Raw genomic sequence first — 23243 nt, 5'->3', positions numbered from 1 at the left:
TGAAGTTTTTTTCATATATTTATTGGCCATTTGTATTTCTTCTTTTGAGAAATATCTGTTTGGCTCTTTTGCTCATTTTATTATTTGGGTTATGTGGTTTCTTGATGTTTTTGCATTATTTATATATTCTGGATATTAACCCTCTATCTGAAGAGCAGGTGGCAAAGATGTTCTCCCATTCTGTAGGCTATCTCTTTACACTTTTAGTCATTTCTTCGCTGTGCAGAAGCTTTCTAATTCGATGCTATCCCACTTATTGTTTTTGGTTTAACTTCATGCACTTTGGGAGTCTTATTAAGGAAGTTAATAGCCAGGCTTCATTTTAAGTGTTTTACATACATTGCTTCATTTTATCCTCACAAAATTCTTTGAAGTAAGCATTTTGTAGATGAACTGACTCATAGAGAACTTACATAACTTGTGAAAGATCAAATAACTATTCCCTTATCTACCTTGCTATAGCTCTCTTAGTTTTCCCCTACAATAATTTGGCATGCATGTCTTTAATCTATGTATTTCTATACATTTATGTATTTAATATGTTCATATACATTTCCTTGCCTAAATTGGATCACCTTATATGGAAGATTCTGAAACTAGCTTTTTTAACTCAAAATACAGCAAGATGGCATATCAATATGTATAGATCTACCTCATTTAAAAATAACCTGAGTGCCAAATAATAGAAAAATGGTTAAATAAGTAATAGTATATCCACCTCTATACTTATTGATGTGCCATCAATAAGTATAGATCTACCTCATTTAAAAAATAACCTGATACTCCTTTTTCTCCCTTTCCGAGTTTGGTTTCCCCCCTTTTCTTCCCCTCTCCCCCCCTCCTTCTCAAGTCCCTTTCCCCTCCCCCACCCCGTGCCCCCTGCTCCCCCGCCCTGGGCCCTGGGAAACCCCCTCCAAGAAGAGCCCGCCCGCAGAAGCGCGCCTGGCCAAGCCGCAGCCAAGAGGCCTTGGGCCCCACAAGCGGCCTTGGGCCCGGGTGGTGGGCAGAGATGCTGGCGCCCTCCCCGCTGAGGTCTGCGTGAAGTGAATTGCTAGAGGCTATCCACTACCTTTTCCCAGTGTCTCTCCAAGTTACATTTGATAAATACTATTCTTAATACTTTACCTTGTATGGATGAGCCAATACATCTCAGCTAGTAATCAGACTTGTTTCTTATATGTGATTCCATTCCAGCACTGGACTCATGGAGGCTAAACATTTATTCAGAAGTCCATAGAGGCTACTGTGTTCTGTTGAAGAACATGTCTGACAGTAACACTAATCAAGAGACCCTGGAAATAATGAAAGAATCAGAAAAAAAAAAACAACTGATGGAGGAATCTGTAAGCAAAAACAAGTTTATATCTAAGACTCCAAGTAAGGAAGAAGTTGAGAAAGAAGGTGAAGATACCAGTTTGCGACAGGAGACACATAGGCAGAATCCAACCATGGTCATGCCAGGAAAAGAGCCAAGTCTAATTCCAAGCTGAAATTGGTACGTAGTCTGGCAGTATGTGAAGAGTCCTCCACCCTGCCATTAGAAACCCAGGATATAATTCAATTGCATATCAGTTGCCCCTCTGACAAGGAGGAGGAAAAGTCCACAAAGGATGTCTCTGAAAAGGAAGACAAGGACAAAAACAAAGAAAAGGTCCCAAGGAAGATGCTCTCTAGAGACTCCAGCCAAGAATATACAGACTCCACTGGAATAGACCTACATGAATTTCTTGTAAATACACTGAAAAAGAACCCAAGGGACAGAATGATGCTGCTAAAATTAGAACAAGAGATTCTGAAATTTATTAATGACAACAATAACCAGTTCAAGAAGTTCCCTTAGATGACCTCATATCACCGGATGCTATCACACCGGGTAGCTGCCTATTTTGGAATGGACCACAATGTTGATCAAACTGGGAAAGCTGTCATCATCAACAAAAAAACCAGCAACACAAGAATCCCTGAACAGAGGTTCTCAGAACATATAAAAGATGAGAAGAATGCCAAATTTCAGCAGAGATTCATCCTCAAGAGAGATGATGCCAGTATGGACGGAGATGATAACCAGATCAGAGTTCCATTGCAGGATGGAAGGAGGAGCAAGTCAATAGAAGAGAGAGAGGAGGAATATCAAAGGGTCCGAGAGAGAGAATATTTGCCTGAGAGACTGGCCAGAACGGATATCTAAATGACATCAGACTCTCCAAAGAAGCCTTTTCTTCTGGTTCTCACAAGAGAAGGCAGATTTTTAGGGGGAACCGAGAAGGGCTGAGTCGTGCTTCAAGCAGCCACCAGAGCAGCACAGACAGTGAACTCAAATCCCTGGAGCCAAGGCCTTGGAGCAGCACAGACTCAGATGGCTCTGTCCAGAGCATGCGACTTCCTGTCACCAAAGCCAGCAGTTTCAGTGGAATCTCTATCCTCACCCGAGGTGACAGCATCGGCAGTAGTAAAGGTGGCAGTGCAGGAAGGATCTTCAGGCCAGGCATGGCACTAGATGCCCCAGAAGTGTGCAACCAGGTCACCTCACCCCAGTCTGTCCGGGGCCTTCTTCCTTGTACTGCCCAGCTGCAGCAGCAGCAGCAGCAGCAACAACTTCCTGCTCTTCCACCCACACCTCAGCAACAGCCTCCTTTGAATAATCACATAATCTCACAGGCAGATGACCTCAGCAACCCCTTTGGACAAATGAGCCTTAGCTGCCAAGGTTCTACTGAAGCAGCTGACCCCTCTTCAGCTCTATTTCAGCCCCCACTTATCTCCCAGCATCCTCAGCAGACTAGCTTCATCATGGCTTCCACTGGACAGCCCCTCCCCACTTCCAACTATTCCACTTCTAGCCACGCACCACCTACTCAGCAAGTCCTGCCACCTCAGGGCTACATACAGCCTCCTCAACAGATCCAGGTTTCTTATTATCCCCCTGGACAATATCCTAATTCCAACCAGCAATATAGACCTCTTTCTCACCCGGTGGCCTACAGCCCCCAACGTGGTCAACAGTTGCCTCAGCCATCCCAGCAGCCTGGTTTACAGCCCTTGATGCCTAACCAGCAACAGGTGGCTTACCAAGGCATGATTGGGGCCCAGCAGCCCCAGAACCAGGGCCTGCTCAGCAACTAGAGGAGCAACATGGGGGGCCAAATGCAAGGCCTGGTGGTTCAGTACACTCCACTGCCTTCTTACAAAGTCCCAGTGGGCAGTGACTCGCAAAATGTGGTTCAGCCACCTTTTCAACAACCTATGCTAGTCCCTGCGAGCCAGTCTGTACAAGGAGGTCTCCCTGCAGGGGGTGTACCAGTGTACCACAGCATGATCCCACCAGCTCAGCAGAATGGTACAAGCCCTTCTGTTGGGTTTCTACAGCCCCCTGGCTCTGAACAGTACCAGATGCCTCAGTCTCCTTCTCCCTGCAGTCCACCACAGATGCCACAGCAGTACTCAGGAGTGTCACCTTCAGGACCAGGAGTGGTGGTCATGCAACTGAATGTCCCTAATGGACCCCAGCCCCCCCCCCAAACCCATCCATGGTTCCATGGAATTACAGTAAATACTACAGCATCGACCAGCAGGGTCAGAAGCCTGGAGACCTGTACAATCCTGACACTAGCCCCCAGGCCAACACACAAATGAGCAGCAGCACTGTCACATCTCCTACTCAGTCTCCAGCACCCTCTCCTGTCACCAGCCTCAGCAATGTCTGCACAGGACTCAGTCCCCTGCCTGTCCTCACACAGTTCCCCCAGCCTGGGGATCCAGCACAGGGTGATGGGCGCTACTCCCTGTTGGGCCAGCCATTACAGTACAATCTGTCCATCTGCCCTCCCTTGCTTCACAGCCAGTCAACTTACACTGTACACCAGTCCTTGGGCGCATGCTGGAGGTGACAGATCTCCCTGAAGGCATCACTCGTACTGAGGCAGACAAACTCTTCACTCAACTCGCCATATCCAGTGCCAAGATCCAATGGCTCAAGGATGCTCAGGGGCTGCCTGGTGGGGGTGGAGGGGACAACAGTGGGACTGCCAAGAATGGCCACCACTCAGACCTCGCTGCCTTTTACACCATTGTGGCTGTGTTTCCCAGCCCCCTGGCTGCCCAGAATGCCTCCCTTCACCTGAACAACTCTGTGAGTCGCTTCAAACTTCGAGTGGCCAAAAAGAACTATCACCTGAGGATCCTGGAGCGAGCCAGCTCCCAATAAATGGAGAAGGGGAAGGAAGTGTCACAATAGGGCCTGGGGACAGAGTGGAGAGGACCCAGATGGAACAGAGGCAGAAAGTAAGGAGACAGATGCCAAACTGGGGCCTATGTCATTAGGGATCAAGAGGGAAACAGACTCACACTGGCACTGGACTCCTTGCCAATTCCCTGCCATGGGTCCCCTCTTTTTCCTTGATTGGACCCCCTTTGCTTCCCTCTCCTTTCCATCCTCTTCTATCATTTTTTTAATCTCTTCTTCCACCACAGAATTAATTTCTTATTTTTTTTTGTCAGGTAGAATTGGGAGCATCCCACACTCCCCTCTTTATTCTCTTTCCATCCTATTTTCCCTTTCCTTTTTTGGTCTTTATGAGTATATTTATATGGACAGAATTAAGAAAAACTAAATTGATTTCCCCATTCTCTTACTTCCCCCAGCTTGTCTCCCCAAACCCCCCAGAGTTAAAACTTGGGGACTCCCCTTACCCCCAGAACACTTGTATATTGTTTGTTTGAGGTTTGTGCCACAGTAACAGACACAGTATTTAATTGCACATACAGATGTTTGCTGGGTATATTCACTGTAAATTTTATTTAATCTGGTTTTTGTTTGTTTGGGGGGTTAATTGGGGGGAGGTTGATTTTGTTTTTAAATATATAAAAAAACTGTCAAAAAAATAACCTGATACTACTATGTGGATACACTATAATTTCTTTAACCATTTCTCTATTATTTGGCACTCAGGTTATTTCCAATTACTTCTTATTGCAAATAATGTTACAATAATCCTTTATTAATTCATTCTTTTATTTTTAATATCAATATTTGTGCACTTGTATGATAATTTCTTTAGAATAGGTCCTTAGAGTGGATTTGATGGACCAAATTCTGTTTGCTAGATACTGCTGACTGTCCCTTTAATAAGGTTTCAACAAGAGTGTGTGAAAGTGTCCATTTCCCCTATACTCATTATTTTACATCATAAGCAGTTTAAGTTTTATGGACAATGGTATTGGACAAAATTATGTCATTGATGTTTTAATATAAATTTGTTTGTTAGTAATTAAAATTTTTTCAAACAGTATGACTTTTCCTTTTGTAAAGTGTCTATTATATCATTTTCTCATAGATTTCATGTTATTTTGGTAATGAATTATCACACAAAATAAATTTCATGTTTATTTTTGTGTTATTTACATATATTTATTTTTTAAATTTTCAATAATCTTTTATATATATTTTCTCTCATTCTATCGCCTGTTGTTATCAGCTGTCTCAGTCTTCTTCATGGAGACTAGGTTATATACTTTGCTTAGGAAGAACTTAACACCCAGTAAATTTTAAACATATCCATTATTTTCTTCTATTGTTTTTAATACTTTGTAAAAATCATAACTTTAAAGTTTTTGTTCAAGGTTTTAATTGGGGGGTCGACTATTTTCTTTCTCCACTTGATAGGCCACTTGTTCTTTTTTGACAAACCCATCTTTTTCTCAGTGATCTGAAGTTCATTATGAACCAAAATTAGCACACCTTTTTAAGTGTGATCTTTTTTTAAAAAAAATCTTACTTCTGTTCCCCTGATTTGAGTGACTTTCTTTGAACTAAAACTATGCTCTTTTCACATTATGTTTTGACATCTCACAAGTAAAACATTCCTCTTTCTCTTTCACTCTTTTTATAAAAATTATTTGTAGTTACAAAGTTATTTGTATGCCTTTCCCACCTAAATGAACTGTGGGGATTGAACTTGAGGGTGCTTTACCACTTAGATACATCTCTAGCCTTTTTTAATTTTTTAAAAAATTTTGATACAGGTTCTCACTAAATTGCCCAGGCTGGCCTCAAAATTAATCCTCCTGCCTCAGCCTCCCTTTCAAGTATCCAGAATTGCAGGCCTGTTCCTCCACTCACAACACATTTATATGAACCTATATGAAGAAAAGCTTCCTACCACCTAGAATTTACTTTTCACTTATATAATTTTTACTGATATAATTTCTCTTTCAGGGGTGTAATGAAAAATTGTTTATAGATTTAGGTTATCATAAAAGGAGAATGAAATTTAAGAAAGTATTTGTATTTACTAGAGGAAAGTTACCTGTAATACCAAGGAACAACCTTATGTCAGAGGGGAGTATCCATAAGAGAAATCCACAAGAAATTAGGTTGGAAGACTACCTTGGAATACAATCACACACCAGACATCTCTAACTTTAATTCTCAGCAGGGTATAACCCTCACTATCCACTTATCCACCAAGGAGCCCCAAACTCCTTTTACCTGACTATCCACCTGTAGGGGACTCTTGCCTTAAGCAAATGCAAGTAAACCAAACACTGAATAACTGGCAGTTTGTTATTGTTTCCTCTGAAGTGGCATTTCCTTTCTCCACAGAGAAGCCTTCTTCACCATGGCTGATTTTAGGACTGTCAGCAAAAGAGTGCATTGTAGATAAACTTCCTATTTTCATGTCACTCTGTTTACTTGGCCACTGGCCAAGAAGATACCAGCACTCCAGGTGGTGAACACCCCCTTACTAATTTTTCACAAACATATCCAGTATAGTACTTTGAAGAAATGTGCAAACAAGGCCTCTGGCCTTGAGCTGGGCTTCACAGAGATGTCTACATTTTTAAGATGTAGTTACTAATGGGCTCCATGGTGACAGCTGGCAGGGGAAGGATAGAAAGAAGAGAAGCTCTTCCCTTCTCAGGTATTGTCCTTGAAGAGTTAATTTGCCCAGAACAGTGAAAGTAAAAGCTGCTTTTATGTGAACTTCTGCAGACTGTGAACTTCTGAGCCCCTCCCCTTACATGCTGGGTAAATAAGAACATATAGAAATTTTTCATGTATTTATACTCCTTTCAAAAATGACTTAGGGGGCTGGGGTTGTGGATCAGTGGTAGAACGCTTGCCTAGTATGTGTGAGGCACTGGATTCGATTCTCAGCAACATATATAAATAAATAAATAAATAAATGCCCACTGATGACTAAAAAATATTAAAAAAAAAAGATTTAGGGAATAAAATACAGAGACCATAACTAAGAAAGAAGTGAAGTTTGGTTGGCCAAAGTTCCCAAGTGATAAGGTAAATGTAAGAAATATAACACTCTGATAATGAAATAGGCAGACAGATACTTAACAGTACAGAAGCTGTTGGAATAATGATCTTTCAGATAGACTCTTAAAGCATTGTCACAGGATTCTCTCCAAGACTTCAAACCTCCATCTACTTCCTCTGGTTGAGGGTCACTTGCTTCTTTCCATAAGTGATCAAACTTAAAGGAAATTTTATTTCTTGGATCTAAAAATCAGCTATTACCCAGGTCACCATGCTCTGTAATTAAGACCTTCCAAATAAGAATTAAAATTATGAGTAACTATAAAAAATATAGTTATCACATTTTGCAAAACAAGTAAATAAAATTGAGGAAAGCAGTTTTTCATTAAGTCAAATTTCTCTTTCATATTGATTTTTTCCAAGTCTCATTTTTATTCTTATGAAAATATTATATTTATGATAAGTCAACTTTATCCTATGAATTGCCCTCCTCTTAACAGCCATAATTTCTTGGTTGGTCTAATATTTACATAAATACTTTTGAACACTTTGGTATTCTTTTTTTCTATATTTTATGAAAAATTTTCAGAGTCATTATACTGTACATTTAATAATATATAAAGGTAAAAATCTCCTATTTCCCAAATAGCAAATTCCTAAAGGGACTTAAAGTAGGCTACATTTCAGTATGAATGCTTTTATTTCCCCATTGAATAAAAATGTCTCCTGTTATTTTTAGTAAAAAGAATTAGAGACAGCTGGAAAACCTTTAAGATCTTTTGATTTTCTCTCTTCATATTAGGGGCATCTCTCTCTCTCTCTCTCTCTCTCTCTCTCTCTCTCTCTCTCTCTCTCTCTCTCACACACACACACACACACACACACACACACAACTAGTATCAGCAGAAAGAGAAAAGAATTTCCTAATGTTTAGAATATTTTTAAAGCTTTCAAAATCAAGACATAAATTTATTCAGCACTTAATTCATACATCTGCTTTGGTTTCTATCATCTCAACTACCTGTCAAGCATAGTCTATCTAATGGGTGTATTTTTTTCATATGTTTTTTGGATCTTTTGAAAATATGTGAAAAGGCCATTTGTTGGGCATGTAAGCTGGAAATAAGCCTACTTGCCTTTGTGAGGGCTCATAGGGCTCCACACACTGTTTCCAATATTTGTGGTATGGAACACCGACCACCACCAGCCCCATCACCATGGTAACCTGGCCACCCTCACGTGCACATTGTGTTTCTTTTCTTTCTGCTTTTTGCCAGTGAACTTTCAGGCCATTGGAAGCCACTTGTAAGTGTGTTGCTTTCTCACTGGATTATTATGGCCCTCAGCTAAATTTACTAGATAACAGACTATGCATAAAAGGCTTCCCTATGCAATAATAACGTGGAACATGTTCTGTGAAACTGGTCACCAGAGGCCTCTTTTATACTTTGTCACCACAACCTCCTCAGCTCTTCAGTGGGCTTTGGCTGAACCAAGTGAGCCCACAGCCATTGAGTACTCTTCAGAGTAATCAAGAAATCTTTCTCTCTTTGATTGTATTTGAAGTGAGATGTCAATCTTCTGCATTTGGATTATGACTCTCACTGAAACTCAGACCATGAGCTCTCAGGAGAGAGCCTCACTTTGGCCTTCAGACTCAGACTGGAACTATATAATTATAGGTTTCCAACTTGTCACATAGAGATTTTGGATGTCTTAGCCTCCATAAATGCACGAACCAATTCCCTTATACTAAATGTATTTTTAAATGTCTCTATTTGTGTGTGCATACTATTAGTTTAGCTTCTATAGAGACACCAGAATAAGACTCCCATACAAGATACACCTGTTATACAGATAAATTATTTGAATTCATGAAAAGTAAACTTTCATTTTTATGTACCAGCTACAAAGCTAAGAAATAAAATTTTCAATTAATAGCTCTTATAATAGAATAAAATATCATGTACTTTGGACTAAATCATATAAAATAAGAAGACCCCTCAGGAGAAAATTAAACTATTAAGAGAAATTGAAGTTCTAAGAACAAGATACTATTTTTGTGATTATCAGATTTAATATTTTCTGAAGGGCTATGTTAATTCCCCACAAGAAGTTAGCAAAATTACAATCAAATCAAGCAGCCTGTATTGACAAGATAATTTAAAAAATAACATAGAAAATTCAAAAGGTTAAGAAAATCTGTAATATAATCTTTAAAGAAGGACAAGTATTTGCTCCTCTAGTTGTTATAATTTACTACAAACTTGCAGCAATTAATATATTGGCATAAGGATAGAGAAATAGATCAATGGAACAGATTAGATTGTTCAGAAGCAAGATCATTTATACACTTGCCTTACAACAAGTTACATTAGAGTATGGGAGAGTGTAGACAGTGGAGAATTGGGGTAAATTGGATGAATGATACTGAACAATTAAAGACACCTATATGGAAAAAGTCAACCTCAATCCCTACTTCATATTCAACATAAAAATCAATACTTGCAGGCTTTCATACCTATTAACTAACCATATTTATTAAAGTTCTGATAATGTAAACATATATCTTTATGACCTTAGGTAGAAAAAAGACTTCTTCAACAGAACACATAAGTTACTAATCATACACGGAAGGGATAACACACTTTAACTACATTTAACTCAGATTCATCAAAAGCCACCTCAAATAAGAAAAAAATTAAGTTGCAGAAGTGGAGATGGATGTGACACATATAACAAAATGATTCATATTCAGAATATATGACGGATTCCTAAACCCTCAATAGGAAAAAAAAGTATCAAAACCCTAATAGAAGAAGATGGGGGTATGCTTAGGGTATACAGCTCAGTAGTAGAGTGTTTGCCTAGCATGAGCATGTCCTGGTGTTGATCTATGTCCTAGAAAATAAAGGAAAAATACAAACACTTCACAACAGATGACATTTAAATAGCCAATATACATACGAAGCTGCTCTAACTCTTTAGGAAATAAGGAAATGCAACTCAGAAAATATTGAAAACTATTACCCATTAACCAGTCAGCAAAATTATTATCAAATATTGATGATAATTTGGAGCAATAGGAACTTACTTACACTGCTGTTGGAGCAGTAAATGGCTCAAATTCACCATTTCATACATACATGAGTCACATGAGATTCTAATCAGCAACAGATCACATATATAACAGTGATCCCATAAGAGTATAATGGAGCTAGCCAGGTGCAGTGGTGCACACCTACAATTCGAGCTAATAGGAGGATGAAGTTTTGAAACTAGCCTAGGCAGCTTAGCAAGACAATGTTTTAAATTTTTTAAAAGTAATAATAATAAAAGGCAGTACATGTAGCTTGGTGGTAGAGAACCCTTGGCTTTAATCCCTAGTACCACCAAAAAAGATCATAATCTAACTGAAAAAAATCCTTAATGCATAATGAAGTCGTAGCTGTCTTGACATCAAAATGACACTCATGTGTTTGTGGTGATGTTAGTATAAACAAACTTACAGTTCTTCCAGTCATATCAAAGTATAGCACATACAATTCTGAAAAGTGAATAACATTTGATAATATAATGAGCATCTATGTTATTCATTTGTATATTTGCTCTCCCATACTTTTTTTTTTATTTTGGAGTCTTGCTACTTATTTTAAAAGTGCATATCCAGGTGTGGTGTTATCCACGTATAGTCACAGCATTTTGGAAACTGAGGAAGGAGGATTGCTAAGCCAAGAAGAATGCTTTAATCCAGGGGATTGGTGACAATCAAAGTAGGACCCCATCTCTTAAAAACCAAAAATGGCAAGTTTACTATAAAATAATATGCAATAACAGGCTACAGTGGGCCAAAGTAAGTGATTATCTAATATAATCTAGGTTTGTGTATGTATTCTTCATGATGTTCAAACAAGGACAAAATCACCTAACAATTAATCTGTCAGAATGTGTCCCATCATGAACATATACATATATATTCTTTTTTTTTTAAAGAGAGAGTGAGAGAGAGAGGGGGATAGAGAGAGAGAGAGAGAATTTTTTTAATATTTATTTATTTTTTCTTAGTTCTCGGCGGACACAACATCTTTGTTTGTATGTGGTGCTGAGGATCGAACCCAGGCCGCACGCACACCAGGAGAGCGCACTACCGCTTGAGCCACATCCCCAGCCCCTACATATATATTCTTTACAGTTAAGCATTTAATACAGTAGACATTGGTCAAATATGGATAATGCACATCTACAATATAGCTCCACTGAATTGATACAGGCTCTTAAGAGTATAAAACACAGGCCAGAGTTAAAATATTTAGTATAAAAATGGCAAATATCTTAATTTTTTAATCTATCATGTGTTGCAATGATTATATATTTATTAGGCTGAATAAAATGTATCATTAAAATCAACTTTATCTCTGTCTACTTACATTTAAATGTAGCTTGGAAAAAAATTTAAATTATATATATATAATTTAATATATATATATATATATATATATATTTCACATTATATTCTATTACATATCACTATTTCAGAGACATTACTCACATGTATACTTGAAGACATGCACCAGGAGGATTGTAAGTAACATTATTAGTTATAATTCCCAAACTAGAAATTATTACTAAAGTGTAATAATATTTTGTGGCATATTCATACAACATATAGCGAAAAAAATAACAGTAGTAATAAAAACATGGATCTATCTTCAAAATATTATTAACATTATGAAGCCAGATTAAAAAAATAAAAGCACATATGATTGAATTCATTCTATTCTATTTAAAAAGTTCAAGATCAGACAAAACTAACTATGGTATTTAGGGACACCTGATTAGATGAGAAAATTATAAAAAAGCAGTGACTACCATAAAAGTGGGGTACCTTTTAAAGAGGTATGATTAGAAAAGTGCTGACAGTGTGATAACTTCACCACACATTATGCCCAGTGATGGTTAAATACTGGTGTTCTGTAAATTGTATATTTTTTATTTATATGCATTTTCTGATTGGGTTACAATTCACCATAAAGATAACTTAAAAAATAATCATCAGGCAAAGAAAAAAAATGGTAAAGTTATCAATAAAATAAGTCTAAATGGTCATTCTAATACCCAGTTCAAAGAAAAAAGGACAATTTTCAAATTCTGTAAGGGTATAGCAGAACAGACCTGTAACACCAGGTTCTCAGAAGAGTGAGGTAGGAGAATCAAAATCCAAGGTCAGAATCAGAATCTCAGTGAGACTCTGTCTCAAAATTAAAAAAAAAATAAGTAAAAATTAACAAAGAGTTTGGGATACAGCTCAAGGGTACAGTGCTCCTGAATTAAACACACACACACACACACACACACACACACACACACACAGACAAACACAAACACTGTCAGAGCTTCAGAGACAGAGAACCTCCTCCAAGACTGGGGGTTAGGGAGGAAGAAAGAGTGGATGATATACAAGTAGCAATGAGATTATTCCAGATTTTAATAGTAATACTAAAAGCTAAACAACACTAATTTCCAAAACAGAATTCAACATTCAAACAAATTATCAATGACGTGTCATAGTAACATACTCCTATATATACCAAGGTAAAAAATCTTATCTCCCATATATTCTTTCTCATTAAGCTTCTGTGGGTTCTGCTATTGTAAAATGAATATAAATATCAATAAAAGAAAAATCTGGAATATAAGAAATGAAGGAACCATTATGGAAGAATGGCTAAAAGAATGCCCAGAATGAAATGAAGGGAAATTACAGGATGAGAACTATTTAATAAACAAAAATATCACCAGTCCACATTTAGGTCAGAAAAACAGAAATATCACCAGTCCACATTCAGGTCAGAAGATCCTGGGAGAAACTGTCTCAAGAAAAGAAAATTGATACCACAACTGAGGGTACTAAAAATCTTGAAAGAATATTTGGAAAACTGGTAGAGAGTTTGAGAATCAAAACATAGAAAACTGTACAAATAAGAAAACAAGGTAATTTTCTAATCAAAAACTTCCTCCAGACCCAATCTTGAGCACCTTAAGAGCTATAATGCCTGCAACTCTTAGCAGGCACTACAAACCTGCATGTGACAATGTCCCAAATAGTGTTAAACTGAATATAATCTAAAGTACTTCACCAAAAATTTCCCAAGGTATTTAAAATGTTTCTGTGGGAACTTACATTAATTCTATTAAAAATTGTTAATAAATAGAAATTGTTTTTATACTTCACTAAAATGGTCAAATTTTCTTACACATATTTTATAAGCAAAGGGTACACCACAATTGTTGAGTTCAACAATATAATATTTGCCAAGCACCTAGAAAACAAGCACAACATATGAATGCTACCTAATAGGACTAAAGCAAAGGACAAGGATTGGATGCTAGTCCTGGTTTTGCTCTAACATATCCTGAAAAAATCCAAATATGGACCTGAACATGAAGATGATTTGTCAATACCACCTACACTTAAATACTATTGGCTACCACAAAGTAGTAATGGGCATATACTTGCTTTATGCTGCCAACAACATAGACCTACCTGATAACCGAACTCACACTTTATGATAGAAGTACTATCTAAGCATTTCCCCCTTTGCCTTTAATTCAGGTCAGAGTTCATTAGGACCACCAGCACACTTCCACATTGATTCCGTCTCCTTACAGAATTGGACTACACATGTCAGAAGATCAGCTTAATACTTTAGAACCTGGTGCACCAATAAGATGACAATCACTCCACCCAGTGTTTTAAAAAGCATGACTTGAAATTTGCCCTAAGGGAGCCAATGTCCACTTTTAAGAATCAGGACATTAGAAAATCTGAAATTTGGAATGCCTGAGAAAATGTTTTTACCTTTAAAACACATTACTGCCTTCCTTTTCTAGGAATTTAATGTATGAAGTATTATATTCCAGGTGCAGTCTGTTTCTGACCAGAATCCCTCCTGGGGACAACAGATGGATCGCAGCAGAGTTTGAGAAAGGACTGCGACCTGAATCCAGTTTTATGACCACAACCAACCCTTCCTTCCAGGATCCGCCAAAAAATCAGAACAAAACAAAACATACCAAATCGAGAAAATGCCCTCCAGGACCAACAGGCAGCAGAGTCCCTGCCGCTGGCCACGGGGACATGGCTGGGCCTTGGCTGAGAGCGAGGAGGACCCTGCTTCCTGTAGGACTTCAGAGACGGACAAGCACCCCGCCCTCTTTGGGCCAGCCAGGTCTCTCCCCCAGGTCTCTGGTGGCCCCAGGCCCAGCACTAACCTTCTGGAGGCCCAGGACCAGCAACCCCCTCCATTTCTGATGGTTCTCTTTGCTGAAGATTTCCGACTGCCCCTGCGCCAGCTGCATGGCCAAGGTACCCACAGTGGAGCTGGGGCAGACCATGGGCCAAGCCGGGCCAAGATGGTGGCCAAGCCGGGGCAGGCCAGTGGCGACATAGGCAGAGCGCAGGCCACTTGTGTCGCAGGCCACCGCCTCTTACCCGGGCCGTGACTGTGGCCAAGGAGCTCAGGGCTTCTTCATGCGCCCAACTGGCCCTCGCCTCGCACAGCACCCGCTAAGGAAGCGAGGGAATCCTGAACTCCAGCCACCTGCAGGGCCCTCTATTCAGCAGAGCTGGACTGCTTCTCCATGGCTCCTGCTTTTTCTGGGCCCCCAGCCCCACTAGTGTCCCGCAGGCTTTGCCTCCGTCCTGATTCCAGTCCAGGCTAAGGTGGGCTGTGGGCGGAGGCAGCAACTCCTCTGCTCCTAGCCCTGTCCCTGCCCTCCAGACAGGCAATGGCCTACCTGCATCACCTTTAGAGGGCCAATGCCACAGACTGAACGTGCAGAGGGCAGAAGTATGACACCGGGCCATGCACAGCATGAGCCGTCCCTTGGGCAGCCACGCAGAGCTCTGGAGGGAAGCGGAGTTCCAGGGTCCAGAAGCAGAGACTCAGCACGCGCTGCCTGGAGAGGCCCCACATGGAGTATGCCTGTAACAGGGTGGACCAGGCTGTGGCCAGACTGAGTGTGGCCCTGGATTCGGCCTCTGGGGAACCTTTCAGGGACTGTTTCATACTCACGGAGGATAAGTGCTCTGGGCCTCGTGGCCAGTTCTGCGTGATGTGAACTTGGCAATATAATCAATGTCATAGGCATAGGTTATAGACTATAGGAATAAGATAAGATGATATAGAGAAGCAACGGTAAGACATAAGTTCATAGACAAGTTCACAGGAGTAAGCCTTAGTAGTGAAATCATGTAACTATAATACATGGCATTTAAACCACAGGAAATGCTCCAGCAAGAGAAGCTTAATTTAAGACTTAGTTTCAAGTCTAAGATCTGGTGGCCCCTTGGTTTGGGCCTCTGTGAAAGGTGGTACATTATTAAGGGAGAAAATATTGGAGGGATTTCTCCCACCTCAAATCAAAGGAGAATATAGAGGGGAGGGAGGAGGGAAAGGTGGAGGAGGAGATGATGATGATGATGATGATAATGATGGAGGAGGAGGAGATTGGTAATTTCCAATCTATTTTTCAAATCATGCTTTCAAACACCTCAGGACTTTTTACTAGGCCTCATCTCCTGAAGATTTGTTACAATTCCCTCTACCACCCTTGGACCAAGCTTTTGTATTACATAGAACTTTTGGGAACACTTATCCAAATTTTAACAGTCAAGATTACTAAACTCTTGAGTAAAAAATAATTATGATATTTCTAAAAATAATTATGATATTTCTAATTATGATATTTCACAGAGACAGATGCTGGATCAAGTAGAAACATTATTACATAGAAATGTACAGATCAGGTATATAAATGTTAAAAGCTTCTCTTCATTAATTTAAGCATCTGTGAACAATCTCTGAAGAGTAGTAGTTTTTCCAGTCAATGAATAGAAATCTCAAGGAAAATTTCTCTTTCAGACTCTTCATATGGAGAAACAATGTAGGTATGAATATGTGTCCTGAGAGCCATTGCAAGTGAGTAATCTGTACATTTCTGTTTTGGTGATGGAGTGCTCTGTGTGCTTTGCCAGTAGAATGTCTAACACCATGAATCCCACCTCCATTTCCTCAGCTCCTAATCTTTTTATGCAACCAATTCTTTAGTGAATGCTCAAAAAGGGCATGTATTATTAGAGCCTGCATCCAAAGATCACTGTGAGAAGTGAAATAGGTAAGTGCTCTGGATATGACTTGGGATAATAGTAAATAGAAACACAGTGTATTCTTCACAGTTAGGATGGTGATTGTGATAATCATGATTTATGAAATTTCTCTGTATAATGATGATAACAGATTATTGTTTGGCTGCATAAGAATAACATCTAATTTTGGAGCACATTGTGATTGTTTTGTTACACAATTCTGTACAAGTACTATTCAGAGCTTTATCCAATTTTGAATTTTATGAGTAGCTGAGACTAACATTTATATACCAGTCCTTTTGGACTGATCAAGTGGCCAAACTCTGATCCAGTCTCCTAGTTTCCTTCCCAGGAGACAATCAGAGGAATAGGAAACAGTAGGAAGTTTAGAGTGGAAAGGAGGAGGTTAGAAGCAGCCTTGCACAGGGGCTATGTCCAGTCTCCTGGGCCACTGTATGGGAAAGGGACATGCCTGAATGAAGATAGAAGTCATATTCAATAATGGGCATGAACAAAAGTAAAGAGTGTGTGGTAAGTTGGTGGTAGGGAGTAAGGAAAATAAGACCTAAAAACATACTGGTACCACATCATGAAAGGTCTTGAATGCCTGCTGGAAAGTATGTTATACAGGCAAGGGGTCTCACTGAAGGTCCATGAGCCAGGGAGGCTTAGAGGAAGGTTGTTTCAGGAGGGAAGCTTAAGGGAACTTGTGAGTGGACAAGACTAGTGATAGGAAGAACTACTTCAAGCCTAAAAGTTTCTGCATGTGGCCTCACAAAAACCGCTGCTGAGTTTCTAGGTCCTGTACTTGAAGAGGTATTCTGATGTCATTGACCTTGTGATGTGGAGAAGTGAAACTAAAGTATATTGATAGTTGTGGCTTTATGGGAAAAGTACTGGGACAAGGATTAGAGAGACCTGGCTGGGAGTGTCCTGAGTTGGAAGATTTCCCTCTCCTAGGTTTTGTTTTCCATCTGGTAAAACAAAGCAAGCGAGATGGATTAGATTGGGCATTTTAATCCAAGCTAGGAGCACTAGGAAAGACTTAAAATACAGCATCAAGGGGTCTTTAAATGCCTGAAGTTGCATAAAAATTTGGTCTATACCTTTCCTAGTTTCTCTTGCTCCACTGAAATGCCCTCTGCTGGAGGTGAGTCTTCTTCCTCATTTTCCATTAATTTTATGTTCTCTTCCCATAGCATGGATCACACCCAGTATTGATGTTTCTTAACTCCTCAGAGACCATAATCCTTTCTCAGTAGGTTTACCTGTTTGCCCCCACTTCTGACTCTAGAGCTCATATACACATGTGTGTGAATCTGTAAATTTTGGGATGGAATTGAGTTCTGTCTAGGTAGGTGCTATGAGCATTCCTTTCTCTTTCCATTTGTTTACTTTTAGCTCTTTTTGTGGTTTGCTGTATAGAAATGAATGTTGCTCTGTAGTTCTAGAATAATGAAGTAATTGAACTTTGCAGGCCAAGAAGGAACTGTTTAGGGACCTCTTGCTAGTTGATTTTAAATTGCATTCTTACTTATCACTCTATTTGATTAAGTGGTAGTTCATTCTCAGGACCCTCATCCTAAGAATCTTCCTCAACATCATATTTCTTTCACTCTTGAATCTCCTAACATTTGGAGAAATAAAATGTTATTATTGTTTCCTAAAAAGTAAACTTAGGGCCTTTGTGTCTGCTGCCCTTTGGAGCCACTTAGTGGTCATACATTTCCATGCAGTTTGCCTTCAGCTGCTGTAATTAAGCTGGAAAGACCTTCAGTTCTTTATGCTTCTTCACTAGCTTGGAGTCAAAAGATGAACATGTTTGAAAACATGCAATCTCACAGGTTGTCACTCAGCTCTTCTAAAGTCATCATTTCTTTCCTCTTTTCACCTATCATGCCTTCCATGGGTAAGTCCTTCAGAGCTGAATAGGATATGGCCCCTTCCCTTGAGGAAGTTAGAGTCTAGCATGAAGAAAGATAAGTAATTAAACTATTATAGATAAAAGTTCTTGTAGGTATACAGAAATAATTAAATTCCTTGTTATTATGCAGGTAAAATTATAAATCCATGATGTGTCTGACAATTTGTATGCCTTAGGTTTAGTAAGTTAGCAAGAAACTTTTCTTCACTGAAAAGGGAGTGGTGTGGCATTGATTTAGCAACTATGAAATGATGAATCTTCAAGCAGAAGGATGCCCTTGGGGAGCACAATGAAGTCACTGATTCATGTTGCATTGGCAAAGAGGCTTAGGTAGGAGCCTTCATTGAAAAGAGATCTACCTGAGAAGAACCTGTTTTCATGAGTAATTCAGAACCTTAGTCCTGCAAGTCTCTGCCTAGTGTGTAAAATCCTCCTACATCCAGAAGTCACAAAGAATTAGAGACAAACCCTTTAAAAACTCTTGTATGAGTATCAAAACTACCACAGTCTTAACTGCATCACAGGCACTGTGCTAAATTATTTACTTACACTCTCATTTAACCCATGTGATAACTCTAGATTTCTAGTATTTTTATCCCTCATTTCACAGATGAGGAAATTAAAACTCATAACGCTCAGATAAATTGCCTTCTACATGTACAGCCCTTAAGTGATATCACCAGAACTAAACTCAGGTCTATCTGCTATCGTTCTGATGAATGGGAGATTACAAATAAATCTATTACCAAGAGGTGTGTATGATCTCATTTCAATGGTAGAAAAAAATGCCCAGGTGAAAGAGAAAGAGCACAAGCCTTTAGCCACACAATGAGTTATTTGATGATCTTTTCAGAAACGAAGCTAGGATTCACACCTCTTAGTCATTTCTTCTGCTACCTACAGACTTTCATGGTTTTAGCAGGGAGCTGGCTCATTTTTCCCCCCTGGTAATTGTTTCCTTGTGTTCCCAGAGGTAAGTTTTTCATATTTAGATGGACTAAGTGCCACAGAGAGAGATCCAGTGCCTGTCTACACTGCAGCTACTACAAAATGTCCTGCAGATTCCTGGGAATGAGTCAGAAATGGCCAAGGTCTTTGCCTTGCTTGATTCTTGAACTCAATAGTTCTCAATTTATCTTGTTCAATGTGAGTGTGGAGAGTGAATGTGAGAACTCTTGGTGAAATCCTTTTTTATATTTCATTTAGAGACAGAATCTCACTGAGGTGCTTTACTGAATGAAGCATTACCCTATTTCACTCTGAAAATTTATAGTGTCTGGTGAATTGGGCACAATTCTCAGGCTAGTGTTTAATGTCTTTCAACATTGTCAGCTTTCTATTTTTATTTTCCTTCCAGCAATCGTCAATTCCCTTCTGCTGGGGAACAGAAGATTTCACAGACATACTCCTTCTCATCCCTAAGGGAACATCTACAGAAGTGATTTGCTATATCTGGAGTGCCTAATTTGTTTCTTTCTCACAAATGTTGTCCATCATCTAATAACATTCCTCAAATATTACTATTAAGTACCAAAAAGACATTCAAATATTTCTTCAACATTATATGTATTTCTCTATCATTTATTCCACAAATATTATTCAGTGCAAACTCTGTGAAAGTAATTATGCTTGGCACTAAATGTCAATATATAGTTCATAATGGAATAATGATGGAAGCCAGGAGTGGTGGCATACACCTGTAATCCTAGCAGCTCAGTAGCCTGACACAGGAGGATCACAAACTCAAAGCCAGCGTCAGCAAAGTGAGGCACTAAGGAACTCAGTGAGACACAGTCTCTAAATAAGATAAAAATATGGCTTAGGGGATGTGGCTTGGAGGTTTAGTGCCCCTGAGTTCAATCCTGCCTCATCTCCAAATATCCCCAGGACAGAAACTTCAAATCACCCTTTTTAGTGAAGCACTATAACTTATTTTATTCCTGTCAAGTGTCTTGTCAGAGTGATACTGTTGGTGTATGAATGCCAATGTATCCTGGCTTTGACTTTTTCTTCTTCCCCTTAATCAGATTTCCCTGTTCTCTCATAAATGACCTTGCCTTTCACCTTTACAAATAGCAGAACTCTTCCTGTCCCTGAAAATAGTCAGCAATGGCAAGCCCTTGGGACATGGCCCACTGTTTGTGGTTACTGGCTTTAATATTATGTTCATAGGAAAGGAACTGGGAAACTGTGTGGTGGAAATTTGATCAAACTTGGGGGGGAAAAGCAAATGAAGTTTTCAGAGCCAATCCTATAGAGATGAATTCCACTCACGAATAGAAAAAGCACTGTCCTTGGTGGTGCAATAATGTATTTACTGATTCCCATTCCCATAATCAAAACACTGCCTTTTGTTCTTAGAATGCTACACAAAACTCAAAGAGAGAAAGCAGGATGGCTATATATTTAGTTGGTAGTTTCACAACCCTGTGTGGCCACTGTGATGATGACATTGATGATGATAATGATGTCAATGATGATGATTTGCAATCTGATTACAAAAAAGTGGTTCAAACATGTTGAGACTTTATTTTTTTCATATCAGGGATTGAACCAAGGGGTGTCTAAATGCTGAGACACAACTGTTTAGGGCCATATTAAGTTGCTGAGGCTAGCCTTGAACTTACAATTCTCCTGCCTCAGACTCCCAAGTCACTGAAATTACAGGCACCTGCCACTATGCCCAACAGGTTGACATTTCTGAGGTAAAAAAGACTGGTAAGTGGAAGAACTGAGATTTGATTCTAGGTCTTAATTTGTATTCACTTATTAAATAATTCACATGATAAATATTCATATTTGTTTAGAAATATTTATTTGGAGTTATCTTCAATTAGCAGCTCTGTAAGAAAAAAAAGGTAAATAAGACTAACACAGTTCTGGTTCTCATAAGTTTATAGTCAAGGGGAACATGTACTAAGACTTGCTAGAGGGAAATTTAGTACCATGAGAGGAGTTACAAATGCTTTCTGAGAATCAGCACAGAGGAGGATCTCGAATCAGAGGTGAGAGGCTCAGTGCTAACAGCCAAGAAATGCAGGAGCAGAAGCATGCCAGGTATGCTCATTGTGTCTAGTTAAGTTGGGTGGAGTGAAGGATTGGGAGGAGCTGCATACGGCCAATCATACCAATATGACAGAAAATGTAAGGTAGATCCAGGCAAAAACTGGATGTCATAAGGTGTGGGCTGTAGAGACGCATGTTGATCAAAGTGGTCTGACTTTATGCTTGGAGCCCTGGGCTCACTGAAGGGCTGTGCACATAGCAATCTTTAGCAAGGCTTGAAAACTTAATATAATTATAACACAAAGGAGATGTAAATACCATGGGAAAATGGTGGAAAATGGGTGGATTTAAAATTATTGAGGAAGAAAACCCTCAATATTTCCTTTCGTTAATGACTTGGACTCTGGAATCAGACAGATCTGGGTTTGAATTACTAATCCTGCCATTTGACAGCACTGTAATATTAGGTTAGTTACTCTTTGAGACTCAGTTTACTGATCTACAAAATGAGCATGATAATAATATGTATACTAATGAGAAATAATCAAATGGGGATATAGTAAGTATTCAATTTCTCTTTTCTGAGTCCCTCCTTTATTCACATCCTTCAGTCAGATGTATTCATACAATTATTTGCAGTTTCTTTTTATTGGTTTTATTTTTTTAATACATGACAGTGGAATGCATTACAATTTTTATTACACATATACAGCACAATTTTTCATATCTTTATGTATAAAGTGTGTTCATGCCAATTCATGTCTTTATACATGTACTTTGTTTTTGTGGTTTTTTTGCATTACAATTATTATTAAACATATATACCACAATTTTTATTGTGGTATATATGTTTAATAATACTCTGTATACAAAGTATGTTGACACTCAATTTGTATCTTCATACATGTATTTGGATAATAATGTCCATCACATTCCACCATCATTGGTATTCCTCTGTCTCCTTCCTTTCCCTCCCTCTCCTCTTCCATATCTAGAATTATTGACAGTTTCTTCTTGATCTGAATCCTGTTAAATTGCAAGCTCCTTGAGGCACCCATGTCTCCAGCACCTAGCAAGATTCTTTGCAATTGATAAGGACTCAGTGGAAATTATTTATTTATTTTTGGTAGTGGGGATTTAACCCAGTGGCACTGAACCAGAGAGCCACATCCCCAGCCCTTTTTTAAAAAAAAATTTGAATCAGGGTCTCACTTAGTTACTTAGGGCTTCACTAATGTTTTGAGTCTGAATTTGAACTCATAATGTTCCTTAGCTGCTGGGATTGCAGACATGCACCACCATGCCCAGCAGTTAAATTTTATTTAATCAATTTAGTAAATCAGGCAGCCATCCAGTATAAAATATGTATACAAAAGGAAAAGGAAATGAAAGTAATTTTCAACACTGTTCATTGTAAAATAGGTATCATATGAAACCATATATAAATATAAAATTAAGATGGTTATGGTGGTGCATGACTGTAATCCCAGCATCTTGAGGAGCTGAGATAGGAGTATCACAAGTTCAAACCCAGCCTCAGCAACTTAGTGAGGCCCTAAGCAACTTAGAAAGATCCTGTCTTTAAATAAAAAATAATATACACAGGTTGGGGGTGTGGCTCAGTGGTTAAATGTTCCTGAGTTCAGTCCCTGGTACAATAAACCAATAAATAAATAGTTTCTAGGTCATGGCTAGAAAGTTTGTGCTTGGATACAGATGGAACACTAAATAAGAAGAAGAACAATAAATACAGGGTTTTTTTAAGGTAGGATTATGATTGGGTTTAGAAGAATGTATTGTTGTATAATACCCTTTGTGTACTGAGCATGTGTGTATGTGCACAAAGAAACACGTATGTTTCTCTATGTTCATTTCCCAATATTGATCTCTATATG

At 38.9% G+C, this 23243-nt stretch overlaps 1 pseudogene; it reads left to right on the top strand.

Annotated features, from left to right (window-relative positions):
- Window positions 1–1245: 1245 nt before the first annotated feature.
- On the top strand, window positions 1246–4791 carry LOC144364813 (R3H domain-containing protein 2 pseudogene; annotated as a pseudogene).
- The last annotated feature ends 18452 nt before the right edge of the window (window positions 4792–23243 follow it).

This window comes from Ictidomys tridecemlineatus, chromosome 1 (genome assembly GCF_052094955.1).
Source record: "Ictidomys tridecemlineatus isolate mIctTri1 chromosome 1, mIctTri1.hap1, whole genome shotgun sequence".
Lineage (NCBI taxonomy): Eukaryota > Metazoa > Chordata > Mammalia > Rodentia > Sciuridae > Ictidomys > Ictidomys tridecemlineatus.
The sequence above is the reverse complement of the archived record's forward strand: the minus strand, read 5'-3'. Positions and strand labels throughout refer to the sequence as shown.